Source organism: Salvelinus fontinalis, chromosome 9 (assembly GCF_029448725.1).
Source record: "Salvelinus fontinalis isolate EN_2023a chromosome 9, ASM2944872v1, whole genome shotgun sequence".
Classification (NCBI taxonomy): Eukaryota; Metazoa; Chordata; class Actinopteri; order Salmoniformes; family Salmonidae; genus Salvelinus; species Salvelinus fontinalis.
This window is the reverse complement of record NC_074673.1, coordinates 61,632,015-61,654,130: the sequence shown is the minus strand read 5'-3', so window position 1 is coordinate 61,654,130 and position 22,116 is coordinate 61,632,015. Positions and strand designations below refer to the sequence as shown.

General features: G+C 40.3%; 1 pseudogene; it reads left to right on the top strand.

The window, feature by feature from the left end:
* LOC129862922 (protein unc-119 homolog A-like) overlaps positions 1–20,438 on the top strand; it is a 45,063-nt pseudogene extending 24,625 nt beyond the window's left edge.
* Positions 20,439–22,116: the final 1,678 nt, after the last annotated feature.

Below are 22,116 nucleotides of genomic sequence, written 5' to 3'. Positions count from 1 at the left end.
CCGGTTAAAACAACTTTTTCCAGTTCTGAGTTGTCTTGAACACACTGAAGTCGGAAGTCGGAGATTTACAAGTTCCGACTTCCCAGTTGTTTTGAACACAGCATGTCATCATGGGTACTCAACTCTTACCATACGAGATCCAGAGACGGCTGGTTTTCTTTTCTATCTCATAATTAATTGCACACACTTGGTGTCCCAGGTCTAAATCAGTCCCTAATTTGAGGGGAACCAATGCGCAACTCAATATTAGAAAGGTGTTGTTAATTTTTTGTGGACTCAGGGTAAATATCTGGCTATCTGGATTGATGAAAAGCTATCTTTCAGAAAGCATATTGATGAATAGGTTAACCTATTTGGAATAGGTTAACGAATTAAAATGGGCCTCGTTTATAGGAATAGGACATGCCTTTCGTAAAATAGCAGAAAACAAATAATTCAGTCGACATTCATTCCGGCTTCAGATTATGGCGATATCATCTATATGAATGCAGCTGTCACTGTATTTAAGCCATTGGACACAGTTTATCATAATGCACTATCCTTTATTGCGGGTGATAGGTTCCGTACACATCACTGAATTCTGTATCAGAAAGTGTAGGCTGGACCTCTCTTAAAACTCACAGATCAATGCGCTGCTCTCTTTTGTTTCTAAAATCCTTACCTCATTATTGAATGACTGCCATTTGAGTCACCAGACGCGATCACAGGCATGGCTAACTTTGGAGATCCCTTCGGTCTCCACAGAGTTAGGTTTCGTTGTTTTGCCCCTTACTTGTGGAATGATCTCCAGAACTCTCTAAAGTTGATTGTTTTGGTGCCACTAGGGGCAGTTCAGACGGCTGGTTGAGGAATGTGTTTGTTTTTCATGATTGGATTTTGTAAGTTACTTTTCTTACATTTCTTGTAAATATTGTTTTTCTTTACTTTGATATTGTGAATTTATATGATTGTGTGCCGGGCTGCCTTGTAAAAGAAGCCTTGGTCTCAATAGGATGTCCCTGTTTAAATAAGATGGAAATAAAGATAGAATATTGCTTTGGTAATCTCCTGCCTGTGTATTCCTAGTAACCTAACCTATTTACACTGTATGTGTGATCCTCAGGGTTATTGTTATGCACTCAGCATTGGCAACCATTTATTTAAAGACTTTACAGAAACAGAGGATCAGTAGACGAAGACTTCCTTTCTTCTATATAGAAAAAAATAAATAGTATATAATTGTGTGTATATTAACATCCTCTCTTTCTCTCCTTTTCCCTCCCTCAACACCCCCTCTCTCTCCCTCTATCAGACTACTTATGTGGGCCAGGTGAGAATGTGTACAGCATTGACTTCACCAGGTTCAAGATCAGAGACATGGAGACAGGCACAGTGCTGTTCGAAATCACCAAACCTCCTCATACAGGTGAGACACACACACACACACACAGGGGTCTGATTGGCCTATTATGACGAGTGTTGCCTTTGAGTGTTATCTCCTGTCTGTCTGTCTGTCTCTGTCTGTCTGTCTGTCTGTCTGTCTGTCTGCCTGTCTGCCTGTCTGCCTGTCTGTCTGTCTGTCTGTCTGTTGATAAAGCAGGAGATACAAGCTTCACTGATCGAAATGCCGGGAGGTTTGTCCGCTACCAGTTCACCCCTGCCTTCCTCCGGCTAAGACAAGTTGGCGCCACGTAAGTCTAACCCATTAACTCACAAGGACGTCTGTAACCCTAATCCCCATTTTACACAGAAGTCTAACCCTATCCCCCCAATCTACACAAAAGTCTGTAACCCTAACCCCAAATTTACACATAAGTCTAAACCTAACCTTCAATTTACACATAAGTCTAACTCTAACCTACAAAGAGAGACGCATTTTAATCCCAAGGAAATTGCCTCTTCCCCCCCCCTCTCTCTTTCTGCCTTTATCTCACCATCCTTCCCCTCTCTCAGTGTTGAGTTCACCGTAGGAGACATGCCCATAGAGAACTTCCGGATGATTGAGAGGCACTACTTCAGAGAGAAGCTGCTCAAAAGCTTTGACTTTGAGTTTGGCTTCTGTATGCCCAGTAGCAAGAACACTTGCGAACACATCTATGAGTTCCCCCCTCTGTCTGAGGATGTCAGTGAGTACACACACACACACACACACACACACACACACACACACACACACACACACACACACAAAGAGAGGCCTGGGAAATGTGCTGACAGACAGTAGCTGTGTCCGAACACCCATACTTGCGTCCTAAATAGTAGGCCATTTGAGTATACGAAAAAATTATGTTTAATAGTATGCAACGTTTCCAAAACCTGGATGTCATTCATTTCGGCTTTGACAACAGCTGATCAATTAGATATGAGGATGTGCTACCGAAATCAATGAATAGCAGGAAACAATGCAATTGCACATGACGCATTCTCAGTAATGCGAAAATAGAAGTATAGTTATAGTATGTACATTTTCAAAAACGCCAGGATGTCATGCTGATTTTGGATCTCGTCTAGTAGAATTCGATGCACACTTTCCCACAATACACTGGAAGAGGTGGGCTGCGAGTGATAGGACATAGTTCTCTTCAAGTAGCCAAACAACAAAACTAGGCTACATAATTGGGAAGAGGCCAAATAGCAAAGCTTCTGCACGGGTGTTCAAATGTAGACTAAGTAGTTTTGTTCTCCTTAACATGATCACAAGTGTCACAATGATGACGCTGGAGAGACGAAGCAGGTACGGGGAGTAACATTTAATAAATAACGGACATGGAACGAGACATAAACAGCGTTAGCAAACAGAAAACAATCAATGCAGAAGCGGGGAACAGAGCTGGGGAACTGACACATATAGGGGAGGAAATGAACAGGTGATAAGAGACTCCAGGTGAGTCCAATAACGCTGATGCGCGTGACGAGGAAAGGCAGGTGTACGTGATGGATGGCAGGAGTGAGTGATGCAAGGCATTCTGGCGCCCTCAAGCGCCAGGGGGGGGGGGGGGGGGAGCGGGAGCAGACGTGACAACAAGTATTGCATCGTAGCCTACTTGAAAACAGAAGTCTATATATTTTTTTTTTACCCAAAGTGGATTTCTGTTTTCTCATTGAAAAGTGTTTCTGGTTTTCTTGGCCTTCGTCAGAGCTTCAAATAGATTAAATGAAGATTGTTTTGGTCAGTGTTTACACACAATACCCCATAATGTCAAAGTAGTTTAAACATTTTTACAAATGAATTACAAATGAAAGGCTGAAATGTCTTGAGTCAGTAAGTAAGTATTCAAGCTCTTTGTTATGGAAAGCCTAAATAAGTCCAGGAGTAAAACTGTGCATAACAAGTCACGTAATAAGTTTCATGGACTCCCTCTATGTGCAAAAATAGTGTTTAACATGATTTTTGAATGACTACCTCATCTATGTACCCCACACATACAATTATCTGTAAGGTCCCTCAGTCAAGCAGTGAATTTTAAGCACAGGTTCAAGCACAAAGACCAGGGAGGTTTCCCAATGCCTCACAAATAAGGGCACCTATTGGTAGATGGGTAAAAATTAAAAAATCTGACATTGAAGTTATTAATTACACTTTAGATGGTTTTTCAATATACCCAGTCACTACAAAGATATTGGTGTCCTTCCTAACTAAGTTGCCGGAGAGGAAGGAAACCGCTCAGGGTTTTCACCATGATGTCAATGGTGACTTGGCTGTGATCCAATACAACACATTACTGAGTATCACTCTCCATATTTTCAAGCATAGTGGTGACTGCATCATGTTATAATGGGTATGTAATGTTTTTCAAGATAAAAATAATCCAAGAGGAAACCTGGTTTAGTCTGCTTTTCACCACACTGGGAGATGAATTCACCGTTCAGCTGGACAATAACCTAAAACAAGGCCAAATCTACACTGGAGTTGCTTACTAAGAAGACAGTGAACGCTCCTGAGTGGCCGTGTTACAGTTTTGACTTAAATCTACTTGAAAATCTATAGCAAGACCTTTCTAGCAATGATCAACAACCGATTTGACAGAGCTTGAAGAATTGTTTAAATAATAATGGGAAAATGTTGCACAATCCAGGTGTGGAAAGCTCTTAGAAATGTACCCAGAAAGACTGTAATCACTGCCAAAGGTGCTTCTACAAAGTATTGACTCAGGGGTGTTAAAATTCAGACGTTTGATTGCAAATGCAGAGGGAGTCGAAAATAGAACACAGAAGGCTGTGTAGTCTCCGGATTACATCTTCAAACTAAGGGCAACCATCCATGACAGAGAGGGAGAAAGATCTGATGATTCTTATGGCATTGCACATGGTCAATGTGAACCAGAGTGACTTGACACAACGGGCCAAGCAAGCTGTACAAACAAAACGGAAATGACAGAGGACGTCTTATTTAAAGAAAGGGGTTGCAGTCTGCCGCGAAGCATTCATCCATGTATACGGGTAAGAGTCCAGCTGCATTTTCAGATATTAGAAGTTTCTCATTTTGTCAGAAAGTTGTTTTCATTGCAAGTTAAAGCATACTGTTAGCTAGCATTGAACCTAGTTGGATAGCTTTAGCTACCTGCAGATTCATACTACATCATGCATGGTGTATAGCTATGACAATTAGTTTCTATTTATTTATCCATTATTTTACCAGGTAAGTTGACTGAGAACACATTCACAGCCACGACCTGGGGAATAGTTACAGGAGAGAGGAGGGGGGTGAATGAGCCAATCGTAAACTGGGGATTATTAGGTGATCGTGATGTTTTGTGAGCCAGATCAGGAATTTAGCCAGGACACCGGGGTTAACACCCCTACTCTTACTAGAAGTGCCATGGGATATTTAATGACCTCAGAGAGTCAGGACACCTGTTTAACGTCCCATCCGAAAGACAGCACCCTACACAGGGCATTTGGATATTTTTTCAACCAGAGGAAAGAGTGCCTCCTGCTGGCCCTCAGCAGCATCTGGTCTCCCATCCAGGGACTGACCAGGACCAACCCTGATTAACTTCAGAAGCAAGCCAGCAGTGATATGCAGAGTGGTATGCTGCTGGCTATTGCTACTGTATGAGGATTATGGTTAATTGTTTTAAAAGTTAGCCAGGTGTACAGTTGTGACCAAAAGTTTTGAGAATGACACAAATATTAATTATCACAAAGTTTGCTGCTTCAGTGTCTTTAGATATTTTTGTCAGATGTTACTATGGAATAATGAAGTATAATTACAATCATTTCATAAGTGTCAAAGGCTTTAATTGACAATTACATGAAGTTGATGCAAAGAGTCAATATTTGCAGTGTTGACCCTTCTTTTTCAAGACCTATGCAATCTGCCTTTGCATGCTGTCAATTAACTTCTGGGCAACATCCTGACTGATGGAAGCACATTCTAGAATAATCAATGCTTGGAGTTTGTCAGAATTTGTGGGTTTTTGTTTGTCCACCCGCCTCTTGAGGATTGACCACAACTTCTCAATGGGATTAAGGTCTGGGGAGTTTCCTGGCCATGGACCCAAAATATCGATGTTTTGTTCCCCGAGCCACTTGGTTATCACTTTTGCCTTATGGCAAGGTGCTCCATCATGCTGGAAAAGGCATTGTTCATCACCAAACTGTTCCTGGATGGTTGGGAGAAGTTGCTCTCGGAGGATGTGTTGGTACCATTCTTTATTCATAGCTGTGTTCTTAGGCAAAATTGTGAGTGAACCCACTCCCTTGGCTGAGAAGCAACCCCAGCAACCCCACACATGAATGGTTTCAGTATTCTTTACTGTTGTCATGACACAGGACTGATGGTAGCGCTCACATTGTCGTCTCCGGACAAGCTTTTTACAAGCTTTTTTCTGGGTGCCCCAAACAATCGGAAAGGGGATTCATCAGAGACAATTACTTTACCCCAGTCCTCAGCAGTCCAACCCCTGTACCTTTTGCAGAATATCAGTCTGTCCCTGATGTTTTTCCTGGAGAGAAGTGGCTTCTTTGCTGCCAGGCCATCCTCCAAAAGTCTTCACCTCACTGTGCGTGCAGATGCACTCACACCTGCCTGCTGCCATTCCTGAGCAAGCTCTGTACTGGTGGTGCCCCGATCCCGCAGCTGAATCAACTTTAGGAGACGGTCCTGGCGCTTGCTGTACTTTCTTGGGCGCCCTGAAGCCTTCTTCACAACAATTGAACCGCTCTCCTTGAAGTTCTTGATGATCCGATGAATGGTTGATTTAGGTGCAATCTTACTGGCAGCAATATCCTTGCCTGTGAAGCCCTTTTTGTGCAAAGCAATGATGACGGTATGTGTTTCCTTGCAGGTAACCATGGTTGACAGAGGAAGAACAATGATTCCAAGCACCACCCTCCTTTTTAAGCTTCCAGTCTGTTATTTGAACTCAATCAGCATGACAGAGTGATCTCCAGCCTTGTCCTCGTCAACACTCACACCTGTGTTAACGAGAGAATCACTGACATGATGTCAGCTGGTCCTTTTGTGGCAGGGCTGAAATGCAGTGTTTTTGGGGGATTCAGTTCATTTCCATGGCAAAGAGGGACTTTGCAATTAACTGCAATTCATCTGATCACTCTTCATAACATTCTGGAGTATATGCAAATTGACATCATACAAACTGAGGCAGCAGACATTGTGAAAATTAATATTTGTGTCATTCTCAAAACTTTTGGGCACGATTGTACATGTATAAAAAATAGTGACCCATCCACTTAGCTAAGTGGCTGGGGGGTGGTTAAAGCATTTCTTTCACATGCCCCATCAATTTAGACAAGTGTGTCTGTGTTCACAAAAATGCATAAACCACATCAGGGGATAACTTTTGATGTCTGGGGAAAATCTAAGAAACGTACGTTTTTGAGTGTACTTGCCCTTAATTTAATGTGCATGCCCTGCGCTGTTGTTTGGTTAGCTGTTTCTGTAGCGCAGTAAAGCGCACATCTGATGAGTTTGCAAATCAAATGGTCACTTTTATTTATTGTAATATAATTTTTTTGTAGTTGTTAATTTTCTTGAGTCGAATATGTTGGGGGGAGGTGCTAAACTGACATATGGAATTGTTTTAAGATGGCCATACTATGGATTATTTAGCTATTTGATTTTGGAATGTTAGGATCTTAGGATATATAGAAAAATTATTTTATAAAATATTGATTTTGGCCTTTAATACTAACACCCTTAGAAACGCATTGAATAACACATTCATAAATGGCAAAAAAGGACAGTCAAAAAATACATCATAAGAAACACGTTTTGAAGTGTCTGTCCGAAATGTAGGAGATGTAAAAAAAAAAGAGAAAGAATTCATTGTTTTTAACCAGTACCGGTAACCTTTAGATGAGAACACCATCGTGTTCATTAGAGTCTCCCCTTTTCACAGTGGGGTCCCATTAGTTTGTAGGCCAAATGGTTCGGACGCTGCCAAACAGAAGTTGGCACATTGACGGTTCCGACTTCAGACGAGTCTCCTGAAAGAGCAAAACGGTGAACACCATTGTGTTTGTGAGAGTCTCCCCTTGGGTTCGTGAGAGTCATAATAGTAGGTGAAACTGTTCGAACGCTACAGATGTTTACGTGAGCAGACAGATTTTCGGGATGTCTCATGGTCTGACAAAACCGGTCTAGCTCCGCCACCTTTCACCACAGATGCAGAAGTGCGACACTAGCAAAAAAATGGATATCTCTAGCTTAAACTTCTTTGGGAAAGGGGGGCAGTATTGAGTAGCTTGGATGAATAAGGTGCCCAGAGTAAACTGCCTGTTACTCAGGCCCAGAAGCTATGATATGCATATAAGTAGTCGATTTGGATAGAAAACACTCGAAAGTTTCCAAAACTGTTAAAGTAATGTCTGTGAGTATAACAGAACTCATATGGCAGGCAAAAAGATGAGACAAATCCAACCAGGAAGTGGGAAATCTGAGGTTTGTAGTTTCATTTAAGTGATTGCCTATCCAATATGTTGTGTCTTTGGGGCCAGATTGCACTTCCCAAGGCTTCCAGCAGATGTCAACAGTCTTTAGAAAGTTGTTTGAGGCTTCTATTGTGGAAGGGGGTCGAATAAGAGCTGTTTTAACAAGTGGACTAGGCTGAGGCCAATGAGTTGTTTACGGCGCAGTCACGCGCGCGTGCCGTTCCTTCTTTTTACTCTGTAATGAATACGCTATTGTCCGGTTGGAATATTATTGAAGATTTATGATTAAAAAAAGACCCTAAGGATTGATTGTAAACATCGTTTGACATGTTTCTACGAACTGTAATGGAACTCTTTTGACCTTTCGTCTGGATTGTGCGCTCGCACATTGTGCCTTTGGAATAGTGAACTAAACGCGCAAACAAAACGGAGGTATTTGGACATATATGGACTTTATCGAACAAAAATAACATTTCTTGTGGAAGTAGGAGTCCTGGGACTGCATTCCGACGAAGATCAGCAAAGGTAAGTGAAGATTTATAATGCTATTTCTGACTTTTGTTGACTCCACAACTTGGCGGGTAACTGTATTGCTTGCTTTGGTGGCTGAACACTGTACTCAGATTATTGAATAATATGCTTTCGCCGTAAAGCTTTTTTGAAATCTGACACAGCGGTTGCATTAAGAACAAGTTTATCTTTAATTCTATGTTAAACACATGTATCTTTTATCAAAGTTTATGATGAGTATTTCTGTTATTTGATGTGGCTCTCTGCAATTTCTCCGGATGTTTTGGAGGCATTTCTGAACATGGCGCCAATGTAAACTGAGGTTTTTGGATATAAATATGAACTTTATCGAACAAAACATACATGTATTGTATAACATGGAGTCTTGGGAGTGTCATCTGATGAAGATCGTAAAAGTGATTCATTTTATCTCTATTTCTGCTTTTTGTGACACCTCTCTTTGGTTGGAAAATGGCTGTATTCTTTCTGTGACTATGCGCTGTCCTAACATAATTGCATGGTGTGCTTTAGCCGTAAAGCCTTTTTGAAATCGGACACTGTGGTTGGATTAACGAGAAGTTTATCTTTAAAATGGTGTATAATACTTGTATGTTTGAGGAATTTTAATTATGAGATTTCTGTTGTTTGAATTTGGCGCCCTGCAATTTCACTGGCTGTTGGCGTGGTGGGACGCTCACGTCCCGAACGATCCTAGAGAGGTTAAACTAACATATTGATAACAGATATTGATGGTGATTTTTGTTAAGTTACTTAGATTGACAGTGTGTTAATCAACTCTAGTGGTTTAAGTGTTGTTAGATTACATAGTTACCTCAATCATTATTTCATATTATTTCTGTGACATCACAGCAATTGCTAGCTAGCAGGCTCAGCGAAATAAAAATCCCTCTAGATACAGCCACTTCTCATAGTCATGTCATGAGATTTGTAAATAAAAGAGGAATATAATAATAAGAATCGAATGGAGTTTCTCATCTCCCCATTTGGAGTATTTCTGGTGCAGCACAGATGGTGTGACAAAGGCATTTCCTAAAAGACCTGCCAACTTTATTTGTTAATGTTAAGGTTGGAATCAACATGCACTACCTCCAGCAGGCAGAGAGGCAAGAATGATTAGTCCGCCAGCTCAGGGACAAGCTACACTTTTAACACCCCTGTGTAATGTTCAATGGAATTGCATTGCTGGACTTCTTGAAACTAAATGTATTGTAAAATAAATATAAAAACATTTATAAAAGGAAATGTATGGTTTAAACATGTCTTTCATGTATATTTGTTTTAGCTGATAGTGATAATTCTCTAAGTGTTAAAACATTTGTGTATGTATCATTAAGCTTGTATGTGTTATGAATGACCAAAGGTGTCTGAGAATGAGATTAGGTGTAATGTGACTAGCATGACTTCACTTTAGAGCGTGTGCCATCCTTCAGCACAACATGTCACCCTTTTATTAAGGACATTTGCTTATATCATATTTGACATAAGTGAGGTATGTCACATTTGACGTTGGTGATTATGTCACACAGTTATGCCACATTTATGAACCCTTCCTAAAGCATGACATACAGTTATAGATGTTTTGTATCACATGTCGTACTTATGAACGCATTATGAAGCCTTTATAAGCTGAACGTAATTTAAAACGGGATCAAATATGGTCATCTAGACACTTTCTATTTTTATATTGCTACTATTCAGATAATAATTTCAGTGTACCGTTTCTACCTTCTGTATCCTGTGACATTAAACTTAGATTTGATATAGTGTGTGTTTACCAGAGACAGTAATGTGAAGAACAACATGACTTGCACCAAAGTCAGATTATGATATAGGCCAAGGACTAGATAAAGTGTATTTTTACCTGGAGTTTTTGCTTATTGTAGGCTACTGCTTTCGCCACTTTTAGTCTTGAAATCTTATTTTTTTTACTGCATCATCCTACTCTGTTCAGCACATGGCCTTAAAGAGATGGGTGGGGCTAAGGCTTAAGAGTTTGGTTTTTTTTTTAAATGGGGCATGCTTTTTTTTTAATGGGGCATGCTTATTTAAGATGGCGAGGAAGGCACTTTTAAAGAATAACCAGGCATCCTCTGCTGACGGGATGAGGTCAATATCCTTCCACGATACCCGGGCCAGGTCGATTAGAAAGGCCTGCTCACTGAAGTGTTTTAGGGAGTGTTTGACAGTGATGAGGTGTGGTCGTTTGACCGCAGACTCATTACGGATGCAGACAATGAGGCAGTGATCGCTGAGATCTTGGTTGAAGACAGCAGAGGTGTATTTGGAGGGCAAGTTGGTTAGGATGATATCTATGAGGGTGCCCGTGTTTACAGATTTGGTGTTGTACCTGGTAGGTTCATTGATAATTTGTTTGAGATTGAGGGCATCAAGCTTAGATTGTAGGATGGCCGGGGTGTTAAAAAGATACAGATCCTGTGAATAAAGCCACCATTTCAAAATGTTTTACAGGGAAGACAAAATATGTAAATCTATTAGCTAACCACGTTAGCAAAAGACATCACTTTTCTAACTCCATCAGTTTCTTACTCCATCAGGTGCTATCACCAATTCGGCTAAACTAAGATATTGATAGCCACTAACCAAGAAAAAACCTAATCAGATGACAGTCTGATAACATATTTATGGTATAGGATAGGTTTTGTTAGAAAAATGTGCATATTTCAGGTAGATTTCATAGTTTACAATTGCACCCACCGTCACAAATGGACTAGAATAAATAAATAGAGCAACGTGTATTACCTAATTACTAATCATCAAACATTTCGTAAAAATACACAGCATACACTGATCGAAAGACACAGATCCTGTGAATACAGACAATATTTCAGATTTTCTAAGTGTCTTACAGCGAAAACACAATAAATCGTTATATTAGCATACCACATGTTCAAACATTACCCCAGCATAGATTCTAGCCAAAGAGAGCGATAACGTCAACATTGCCAAAATATATTCATTTTTTCACTAACCTTCTCAGAATTCTTCCGATGACACTCCTAGAACATCATATTACACAATCCATATAGAGTTTGATCGAAAATGTGCATATTTAGCGGCACAAATCGTGCTTACACAATGGAAATACTGTCCAACTACTCAAGCAATCTGCCCGGCAGCATCATGATAATACAACTATTTTTATCGAAAACTATTCATAAACTTGACTAAAAAAATACAGGTTGGCCATGAAATGAAAGATGCATTAGTTATTAATGCAACCGCTAAGTTAGATTTTTAAAATTAACGTTACTAGACATACAGTGTGCGTTACAGACAGACTAGTGCCGCAATAACGGCGTCACTATTTACTGTTATTGAGTTTACATTTTTCCATATAAAAATGGAATAACATCATAAATAGCTCTTACTTTTCGACGAGCTTCCATCGGAATCTTGGCCAAGTGGTACTTTTGTCCAAAAGAATCGTTGCTTGGTTGTAAAATGTTGCATTCAACTTCTGATATAGCAGCTAACTATAGCTAACAATTGCTAACATTAGCTAACGTGTCCAAATCCTCATTACGCAATACTGAGGAAATTCCGAAAAATAGCAATATACTCGCATAATCTGATATAACTCGGTTTCAAATAGCTTCGTTATGATGTTTCTAACACCTATATCAAATTAAATTACAGACTGATATATCTAAAGTTCATTACTTAGCGTTCGAAAATGGCATCCCTAGGTCTCTCTCTGCGTAAAGTTCAACGTCGAAAAGAAGGCGTACCTCACTCCTTGGTCTTTTATAACCTCTGACAGCTACGTAGGAAGCCCATTCCACTTCTCATTGGTTACTGACATCCAGAGGAAGGCGGGTGCAGTTCGTGTCGTTCCATAGGATATACACACCCCTTTAAACTGAACTGAGATCAGAGCTTCGCTCTCAGACCTTCGCAAAACCTGTCATGGATTTCGCTGTAGAAAGAGTTCTGTTCCACTCAGAGACATAATTCAAACGGCTATAGAAACTAGATAGTGTTTTCTATCCAATGATAACAATAATATGCATATTGTACGATCAAGAATTGAGTAGGAAGCCGTTTCATCTGTAGAGACAATTATGCTAATTTGAAACAGCACCCCCTATAGTCGCAAGAAGTTTTAAGCATGTCCCAGTTTAGGTCACCTAGCAGCACGAGCTCTGAAGATAGATGGGGGGCAATCAATTCACATATGGTGTCCAAGGCACAGCTGGGGGCAGAGGGTGGTCTATAGCAAGCGGCAACGGTGAGAGACTTGTTTCTGGAAAGGTGTATTTTTAAAAGTAGAAGCTCGAATTGTTTGGGCACAGACCTGGATACTATGACAGAACTCTGCAGGCTATCTCTGCAGTAGATTACCACTCCGCCCCTTTGGCAGTTATATCTTGTCGGAAAAGGTTATAGTTAGGGATGGAAATTTCTGGGTTTTTGGTGGTCTTCCTAAACCAGGATTCAGACACGGCTAGGGCATCCGGGTTGGCAGAGTGTGCTAAGGCAGTGAATAAAACAAACTTGGGGAGGAGGCTTCTAATGTTAACATGCATGAAACCAAAGCTTTTACAGTTACAGAAGTCACCAAAGCTAGGCGCGGCTAGGCCTGGATTAACCTCTACATCACCAGAGGAACTAAGGAGGAGTAGGATAAGGGTACTGCTAAAGGCTATAAGAACTGGTGATCTAGTATGTTCGGAACAGAGAGCAAAAGGAGCAGGTTTCTGGGCGCGATAGAATAGATTCAAGGTATAATGTCCAGACAAAGGTATGGTAGGATGTGAATACAGTGGAGGTAAACCTAGGCATAGAGTGACGATGAGAGAGATATTGTCTCTAGAAACATCATTGGAACCAGGTGATGTCATCGCATGTGTGGGTGGTGGAACTGAAAGGTTGAATAAGGTATAATGAGCAGGGCTAGAGGCTCTACAGTGAAAAAAGACAATAATCACTAACCAGAACAGCAATGAACAAGGAATATTGACCTTAGGGAGAAGCATATGGAGCCGAGTGATCATAGGGGTCCAGTGAGCAGTTAAGCTGGCTGGAGACACGGCGAATCAGACAGCTAGCGGGCCAAGGCTAGCAAGCTAGCAGAAGGGCCTTAGAGGTACGTCGCAACGGAAGAAGTCTGTTGTAGCCTCCTCGTGCAGTTCCGTCGGCAGACCAACCGTGATGGATTAGTAGGGTTCCGTGTAGTTAAGGTGCCCAGTCCAATTGGCAAAATAGGCATAGTGGCCCAAGAAATTGTCCGATAGACCAATACAGCTAACAGTCCGATATGTTATAGACAGCTAGCGGGCCGCGGCTAGCAGATGGGCATTCAGGGGAAGTCGTTAAGGAGGGGCCTGTTGCAAAAAGAACCCTCGGGCAGATTACGTCAGTAGTCCAGTCGTGATGGATTAGCAGGGCTTCGTGTAGTAAAAGGGGTCCAGGCCAATTGGCAAAAAAGGTATTGTAGCCCAAGGAGTGGCTGATGGACCTCTTCAGCTAGCTGGGAGATGAGCATGGGCTAGCTCCAGGCTAATTGGTGCTTGCTGCGGGACAGAGATGTTAGCAACTCGGATTGCAGCTAGCTAGCTGCGATGATCCAGGTGAAAAGGTTCAGAGCTTGCGGTAGGAATCCGGGGATATGGAGAGAAAATAAGTCCGGTATGCTCTGGTTTGAATTGCTTTGTGGAAACTGGCGAGAAATTTCCGAGCTAGAGGTTAGCTGATGACCGCTAGCAGTGGTTAGTTGACTACTAGCTAGTAACTAGTTAGCTGGCTAGCTTCTGTTGGGGGATTCTGGTTCGAAAGTAAAGAAAAATACTAGAAAGTAGCAGATCCATACCACATTGGGTGAGGCGGGTTGCAGGAGAGTATATTGAAGTTGAGGTTTAGGAAAAATATAAGAAAGATATGCGAGGATGTAAAAGATATGTACACGGGACAAGACGAGGACAAAGACGTCTGACTGCTACGCCATCTCGCCTTCCTCTCCGGCAACTGGATTAGGAAGGATGCCTGTGTCTTTGTAGTGACTGGGTGTATTGATACACCATCCATAGTGTAATGAATAACTTCACATGTTCAAAGGGATATTCAATGTCTGTTTTATATATATGTTTAACCAATCTGCCAATAGGTGCCCATCTTTGTGAGACATTGTAAAACCTCCTTGGTCTTTGTGGTTGAATCTGTGTTTTAAATTCACTGCTCGACTGAGGGACCTTATAGATAATTGTATGTTTGGGGTACAGAGATGAGGTAGTCATTCAAAAAATCATGTTAAACTCTATTATTGCACACAGTGAGTCCATGCAACTTATTACGTTACTTCTTAAGCACAGTTTTCTTCCTGAACTTATTTAGGGTTTCCAAAACAAAAGGGTTGAATACTTATTGACACAAGACATTTCAGCTTTTCATTTTTTATTATTTTGGAAACATGTCTAATAACATAATTCCACTTGGACATTGAGGGGTACTGTGTGTAGGCCATTGGAACACGATCTAACTTGAATACATGTTAAATTCAGGCTGTAACACAACAAAACATGGAAAAAGTAAAGGGGTGTGAATACTTTCTGAAGGCACTGTATAACTCTATTCCTATTCTATTCAGAGTTTAGAGAGAAAATCTAATTGGATATTAGCTATAATCCAGGCTGGTTAATGAGATGTATGTCTGTTGAATTTAAAAAAAAACACCCTCACTCGGCCCCGCCCCACCTTCTCAGCCAGTCAGGATCCGCTAGTCCATTGTGGGCATGGTATGCTGCATGCTTTTTATTGAACAGTATATGCGATATAGTATGCAACGATGAGTACAAATTATGCAGTTTAAGTATGTAGTACGCTAGTATGAGTATTCGGACTCAGCCACAGTGTTGTTATGTGGTGATTTTTATCTGTTTGGTAATTAAAAACCCAATAATGTTGTTGGTCCATCAGACCAGTGAACACAGGAGTGATGGTTGCTGATAATGGGCCTCTGTACGCCTATGTAGATATTCCATACACAAATCTGCTGTTTCCAGCTACAATAGTCATTTACAACATTAACAATGTCTACACTGTATTTCTGATCAATTTGATGTTATTTTAATGGGAAAACATTTACTTTTCTTTCAAAAACAAGGACATTTCTAGGTAATCCCAAACTTTTGAACGGTACTGTACTTTAGTACAGATAATAAAGGGAAAAGGTGTTATTCTTATTCTATAATGAAATACTGATTTATGTGAAAAAAATCATTCACACTTCAAAGAGAAAAGTTAATCATTTATGTATTGCTCCCTGTTGTTAGTGTTTTGTAGGTCAGTGTGTTATGAGTGACAATGTATGCTTTCTGAGTCAGAATTGTTGCCAGTGTTATGGTCGAAGGAGCTTATTTTGAGACATGTACAGTATGAAGTGTTTTGTTGGTTTGAGTGAGTTTTAGAGGTGAGATTAACTGTTTGGCCAAGATGCATGTTGGTAATGCAGACTGTGTGAAGAGTTTTGAAAAAAGTGGCTTCAGTGTTGACCGATGCTTGTTAGCAATTGAAAAAAAACGAATATATATAATGTGTTGTGTCTCTGTCGCTCCCTGCAGTGCGAGAGATGATCCTGCACCCGTACAAGACACAGTCCGACAGTTTCTACTTTGTGGACAACAAGCTGGTGATGCACAACAAGGCAGACTACTCCTACAGTGGCGGCCCATAGAGGATGGAGGACCAACCAGGCTTCTGCAGACAGACAGACAGAGGGACCATGTTTCTCAGTGGCACTGTTAACAACCCACTGATCCCATGCTCTCATCCTCCCTCTCAGCCCTATGGAAAAGCCACAGAAACACCCCTGAACAGACCCAACTCGAACCCAGTTGCTGTGTGTGTGTGTGTGTGTAGCTTGTCTGTCAGAGCCTGGGAACACATGCACAAACACACACAAAACGACAGAGGCAATAAGACCAGCAAGTTTCTGTATAGGACCAGTAGAGGCTAGACAAGAAATGTGTGTGTGTATATTAAACGTCTCTGTATATTTATTCTGTGTGTGTGTGACTGTGTGTACAAGTCTGTATGTTTGCTGTGACTGTGTGTGCGCGCACGCGTGCATGAATATATGTGTCTGTCAGTGTGTACAACATGTGAGTCTAAAACTTTATAAAATGAGTTAACTGATTTTGAAAGGTTTTTCAGTTATACTCTTCGTCCATCACAATAACTCAGTTATACTGCATAATATCATATGACTGGTAGATATACATAGATTTGACATCACATGTCATGGTAAATCACAGGTAAATATACATCTACATTTCACTTTATATTTTATGTTTATCAACAATAGGGAATTTGTATGGAACTTGATGGACAGAGGACTTTCCAAATACAGTTAAAACTAGTTAATTTAATTTGTTAAAGTGCCTTTAGAAAGTTTTCACAACCCTTGACCTTTTCCACATTTTGTTGTGTTACAGCCTAAATTTTAAATTGATTACATTTAGATTTTGTGTCACTGGCCTACACACAATACCCCATAATGTCAAAGTGGAATTATGTTTTTAGAAATTTTTACAAATGAATAACCCTTTTGTTATGGCAAGCCCAAATGTGTTCAGGAGTAAAAAATGTCTTAACAAGTCACATTAGTTGCATGGACTCTTTGTGCAATACTAATATTTAACATTATTTTTGAATGACTACCTCATCTCTGTACCCCACACATACAATTATCTGTAAGGTCCCTCAGTCGAGCAGTGAATTTCAACCACAAAGACCAGGGAGGTTTTCCAATGTCTCGCAAATAAGGGCACCTATTGGTAGATTGATTAAAAAATACAAAAAGCAGATATTGAATATTCATTTGAGCATGGTGAAGTTATTAATTACACTTCAGATGGTGTATTTTTTAACCTTTATTTAACAAGGCAAGTCAGTTAAGAGCAAATTCTTATTTTCAATGACAGCCCAGGAACAATGGGTAAACTGACTTGATCAGGTTCAGAATGACAGATTTTATTTTTTTAACCTTGTCAGCTTGTGTGATTTGATCTTACAACCTTCCAGTTGTTAGTCCAACACTCTAACCACTAGGCTACCTGCCACCCATGTATCAATACACCCAGCCACTACAAAGATACAGGCTCCCTTCCTAACTCAGTTGCCGGAGAGGATAGAAACCGCTCCGGGATTTCCGCATTAGGCCAATGGTGATTTTAAAACAGTTACAGAGTTTAATGGCTGTGATAGGAGAAAATGGAGGATGCGTCAACAACATTGTAGTTACTACACAATACTAACCTAATTGACAGAGTAAAAAGAAGGAAGCCTGTACAGAATATAAATATTCCAAAAGATGCATCTTGTTTGCAACAAGGCACTAAAGTAATTCTGCAAAAAATGTGGCAACGCAATTAACTTTTTGTCATGAATACAAAGCGTTATGTTTGGGGCAAATTCAATACAACACATTACTGAGTACCACTCCATATTTTCATGGATAGGGGTGGCGGTATCATGTTATGGGTATACTTGTAATCATTAGGACTGGGGAGTTTTTCATGATTAAAAAGAACAGTCAAAATCCTAGAGGAAAACCTGTTTCGGTCTGCTTTCCTCCAGACACTGGGAGATGAATTCAGCTTTCAGCAGGACAATAACCTAAAACACAAGGTGAAATATATACTTGAGTTGCTTACCAAGACGACATTGAATGTTCCAGAGTGGCCTAGTTATATTTTTGACTTAAATCGACTTGAAAATGGCTATGTAGCAATGATCATCAACCAACTTGACAGAGCTTGAATAATTTGTGCAAATATTTTACAATCGAGGAGTGCAGAGCTCTTAGAGACTTAACTAGAAAGATAGAGTTGTAATCACTGCCACAGGTGATTCTAACATGTATTGACTAAGTGGTGTGAATACTTATGTAAATTAGATATTTCTGTTTTTCTTTTTCAATAAATTTGCAAACATTTCTAAAAACATGTTTTCCCTTTGTCATTATCGGGTATTGTGTGTAGATGGGTGAGAGAAAAAAATATTGAATCCATTTTGAATTCAGGCTGAAACTCAACAAAATGTGGAATAAGACTAGGGGTATGAACACTTTCTGAAGTCACTATATAAAATAGCCAATAGATTGGTAGTGTATCCATTCAAAAGACAATTATTATATTTACCATATGTACAGTACCACCCAAAAGATTGGACACACCTACTCATTCCAGGGTTTTCCAGTATTTTTACTATTTTCTACATTGTGTAATATTAGCGAAGACATCAAAACTATTAAATAACACACATGGAATCATGTAGTACCTAAGTAAGAAGAATAGACTTGCTTGCGCCAAGAAACACGAGCAATGGACATTAGACCGATGGAAATCTGTCCTTTGGTCTGATGAGTCCAAATTTCAGATTTTTGGTTCCAACCGCCATGTTTTTGTGAGACGCAGAGCAGGTGAACAGATTATCACTGCATGTGTGCTTCCCACCGTGAAGCATGGAGGAGGAGGTGAGATGGTGTGGGGGTGCTTTGCTGGTGACACTGTCTGTGATTTATATAGAAGTCAAGGCACACATAACCAGCATGGCTACCACAACATTCTTCAGCAATACGCCATCCCATCTGGTTTGCGCTTAGTGGGACTATCATTTGTTTTTCAACACAACAATGACCCAACACACCTACAGGCTTTGTAAGGGCTATTTGACCAAGAAGGAGAGAGATCGAGTGCTGCATCAGATGACCTGGCCTCCACAATCACCCGACCTCAAAACAATTGAGATGGTTTGGGATGAGTTGGACCGCAGAGTGAAGGAAAAGCAGCCAACAAGTGCTCAGCATGTGTTGGATCTCCTTCAAGACTGTTGGAAAAGCATTTCAGGTGAAGCTGGTTGAGAGAATGCTAAGAGTGTGCGAAGCTGTCATCAAGGCAAAGGGTGGCTACTTTGAAGAATCAAAAATATATTTTGATTTGATTAACACTTTTTTGGTTACTACATGATTCCATATGTGTTATTTCATAGTTTTGATGTCTTCACTATTATTCTACAATGTAGAAAATAGTAAAAGAAAAACCCTTGAATGAGTAGGTGTGTCCAAACGTTTGACTGGTACTGTATATCAAGTATTTTGCACTGTACCTTAGCAATCATTTAAAGCACAACACCTTAGTTTATCCATTGTCATCATGGGAGAAAAACAAACATTTTACAACGCTACCATACCAGCAGACCTGTGCAGTCAGTCTTTGTTTTCACACAACATTTGTGTTAGGTTCTGTAAATGTTACTACTGTGTTATTATCAGCACTATGACATTGGGGCTAGTTCAGGGCTTCAGGGTTTTCCTTTCAGGTAATTTAGAAAATCACTTTGAGAATGTTCAGACGTTTCTTTGTTATGAAACGTATTGCAAAAGGATTCATATGTAGCAAATATTTTGGATACTTTTTTCCCTCTTTCTTTCTCTTTCATTCTTTGCACGTCTGTATTATCTGAGTTCCTCTTACTCTCTTTTTTTGTCTTTCCCACATCTCTCCGTTCCTCCTCTCTCTCTCTCTCTGCCTCTCCCTCCCTCTCACTCTCTCCCACTGTCCCGACACATCCATCTCGGGCTCTCACGTTTCCCTCCTTCTCTCTTTCTATCAGAAACACATTCCAGTGTGTTAAGCGGCATACAGGTGTCATGTTCCCCCAGTAAGATAAAATGGATCAACTGGAATGACCACGTCAGTGAAACAAGTTCTACAGATTTTGTGATTCATTCATGTAACATGATTTAGAAAATTAACTGATAAATATGTCATGTTTTTGACCATTCTATTGCCAGTCTGGGTGAACCAAAAATAAATAAAGTTTTCTGTGAATTTGTTTAATAATTATTTGAAAAAATTATTTTTTGTGTCTGCGTGTGCATGCGCACATGCGTGTATAGTGTATCTGTATTTGTAGCTGAAGTTGAAAGTCAAAGTTATGTGACCTGTCTGCACAGATTCTCAAGATACAGTACAGTACCTCTAGATACAGTAAATAAATGTGATGTAAACATCTCTGAGCAGAGTTTGCAGTGTTATAAACAAGAGCATGAATGGTATATTATATACAATATATTCATTTTATTTATTAATTTGACAGGGACAACCCAGCAAACCAAAATTGGTTCTGTGAAAGTTCCCAGAAAATAGTTCTCATAACACAAAATCTGTTTGCCTGATGTTGCAAGAACGTTCCCAGAACGTTGCTCTCACGTTTTGTAGTGGCAGTATGTTCTAAAAGCATTACTGGTGTTATAACATTACCTGGAAACCCAATGACAACATCTGTGGTGGTTATCACAACATTTGAGTGAATTTTAGGAGAATATTCCCAAATATATTTAATTGAAACATTTTCTGAAAAACAACAATGTTTTGTTATCAAAAACATTTTCCTAATGTCACAACTAATGTTCTGGGACTGTTCCCGGTTTTCTGGGAATGCAAATCAATCAACATTTCTGTAAATGTGCCAGATTTCAACTTCTGGCTAGTTTTCAACTGTAGTTCCTGGGCAGATCGATATACACTGCTCAAAAAAATAAAGGGAACACTTAAACAACACAATGTAACTCCAAGTCAATCACACTTCTGTGAAATCAAACTGTCCACTTAGGAAACAACACTGATTGACAATAAATTTCACATGCTGTTGTGCAAATGGAATAGACAAAAGGTGGAAATTATAGGCAATTAGCAAGACACCCCCAATAAAGGAGTGGTTCTGCAGGTGGTGACCACAGACCACTTCTCAGTTCCTATGCTTCCTGGCTGGTGTTTTGGTCACTTTTGAATGCTGGCGGTGCTTTCACTCTAGTGGTAGCATGAGACGGAGTCTACAACCCACACAAGTGGCTCAGGTAGTGCAGCTCATCCAGGATGGCACATCAATGCGAGCTGTGGCAAGAAGGTTTGCTGTGTCTGTCAGCGTAGTGTCCAGAGCATGGAGGCGCTACCAGGAGACAGGCCAGTACATCAGGAGACGTGGAGGAGGCCGTAGGAGGGCAACAACCCAGAAGCAGGACTGCTACCTCCGCCTTTGTGCAAGGAGGTGCACTGCCAGAGCCCTGCAAAATGACCTCTTGGTGTTCACCAAGAGGTCTTGGTGAACACCAACAATCTTGGTGTTCTCTGGCAAATGCCAAACGTCCTGCACGGTGTTGGGCTGTAAGCACAACCCCCACCTGTGGACGTCGGGCCCTCATACCACCCTCATGGAGTCTGTTTCTGACCGTATGAGCAGACACATGCACATTTGTGGCCTGCTGGAGGTAATTTTGCTGGAACTGTCAGCTAAGTGGTAATAAACTGTGGTAAAAGGCTTCAGGAGATAATCCAGATTAGTGTGTATGTATGTGCGTTAGTAATAGAAGGGATAAAAATAACAGTTTTGTATATGCACGTCAGAGATCTCTCGAGAATAAACACTATTGATTAATTTGGACACGGGTCTATGTCTATTTTATGCAAATAAGGATCTTACATATTCTTAGAAAAGGACAGAGTGTTTGCTTTGTATAATTAAATTGGTTAATGAACATATAGGAAACAAATTCCTTCATCAACGACACACATCACAGGGTTCATGGGGCACTTGTTGGGGACATATTCATTAATTTCTCAATAACCTACCTACACACCACAGTGAAATAAGAAAATAGGGAGTAGTTGTATTTCATGTCTGTGAATGATC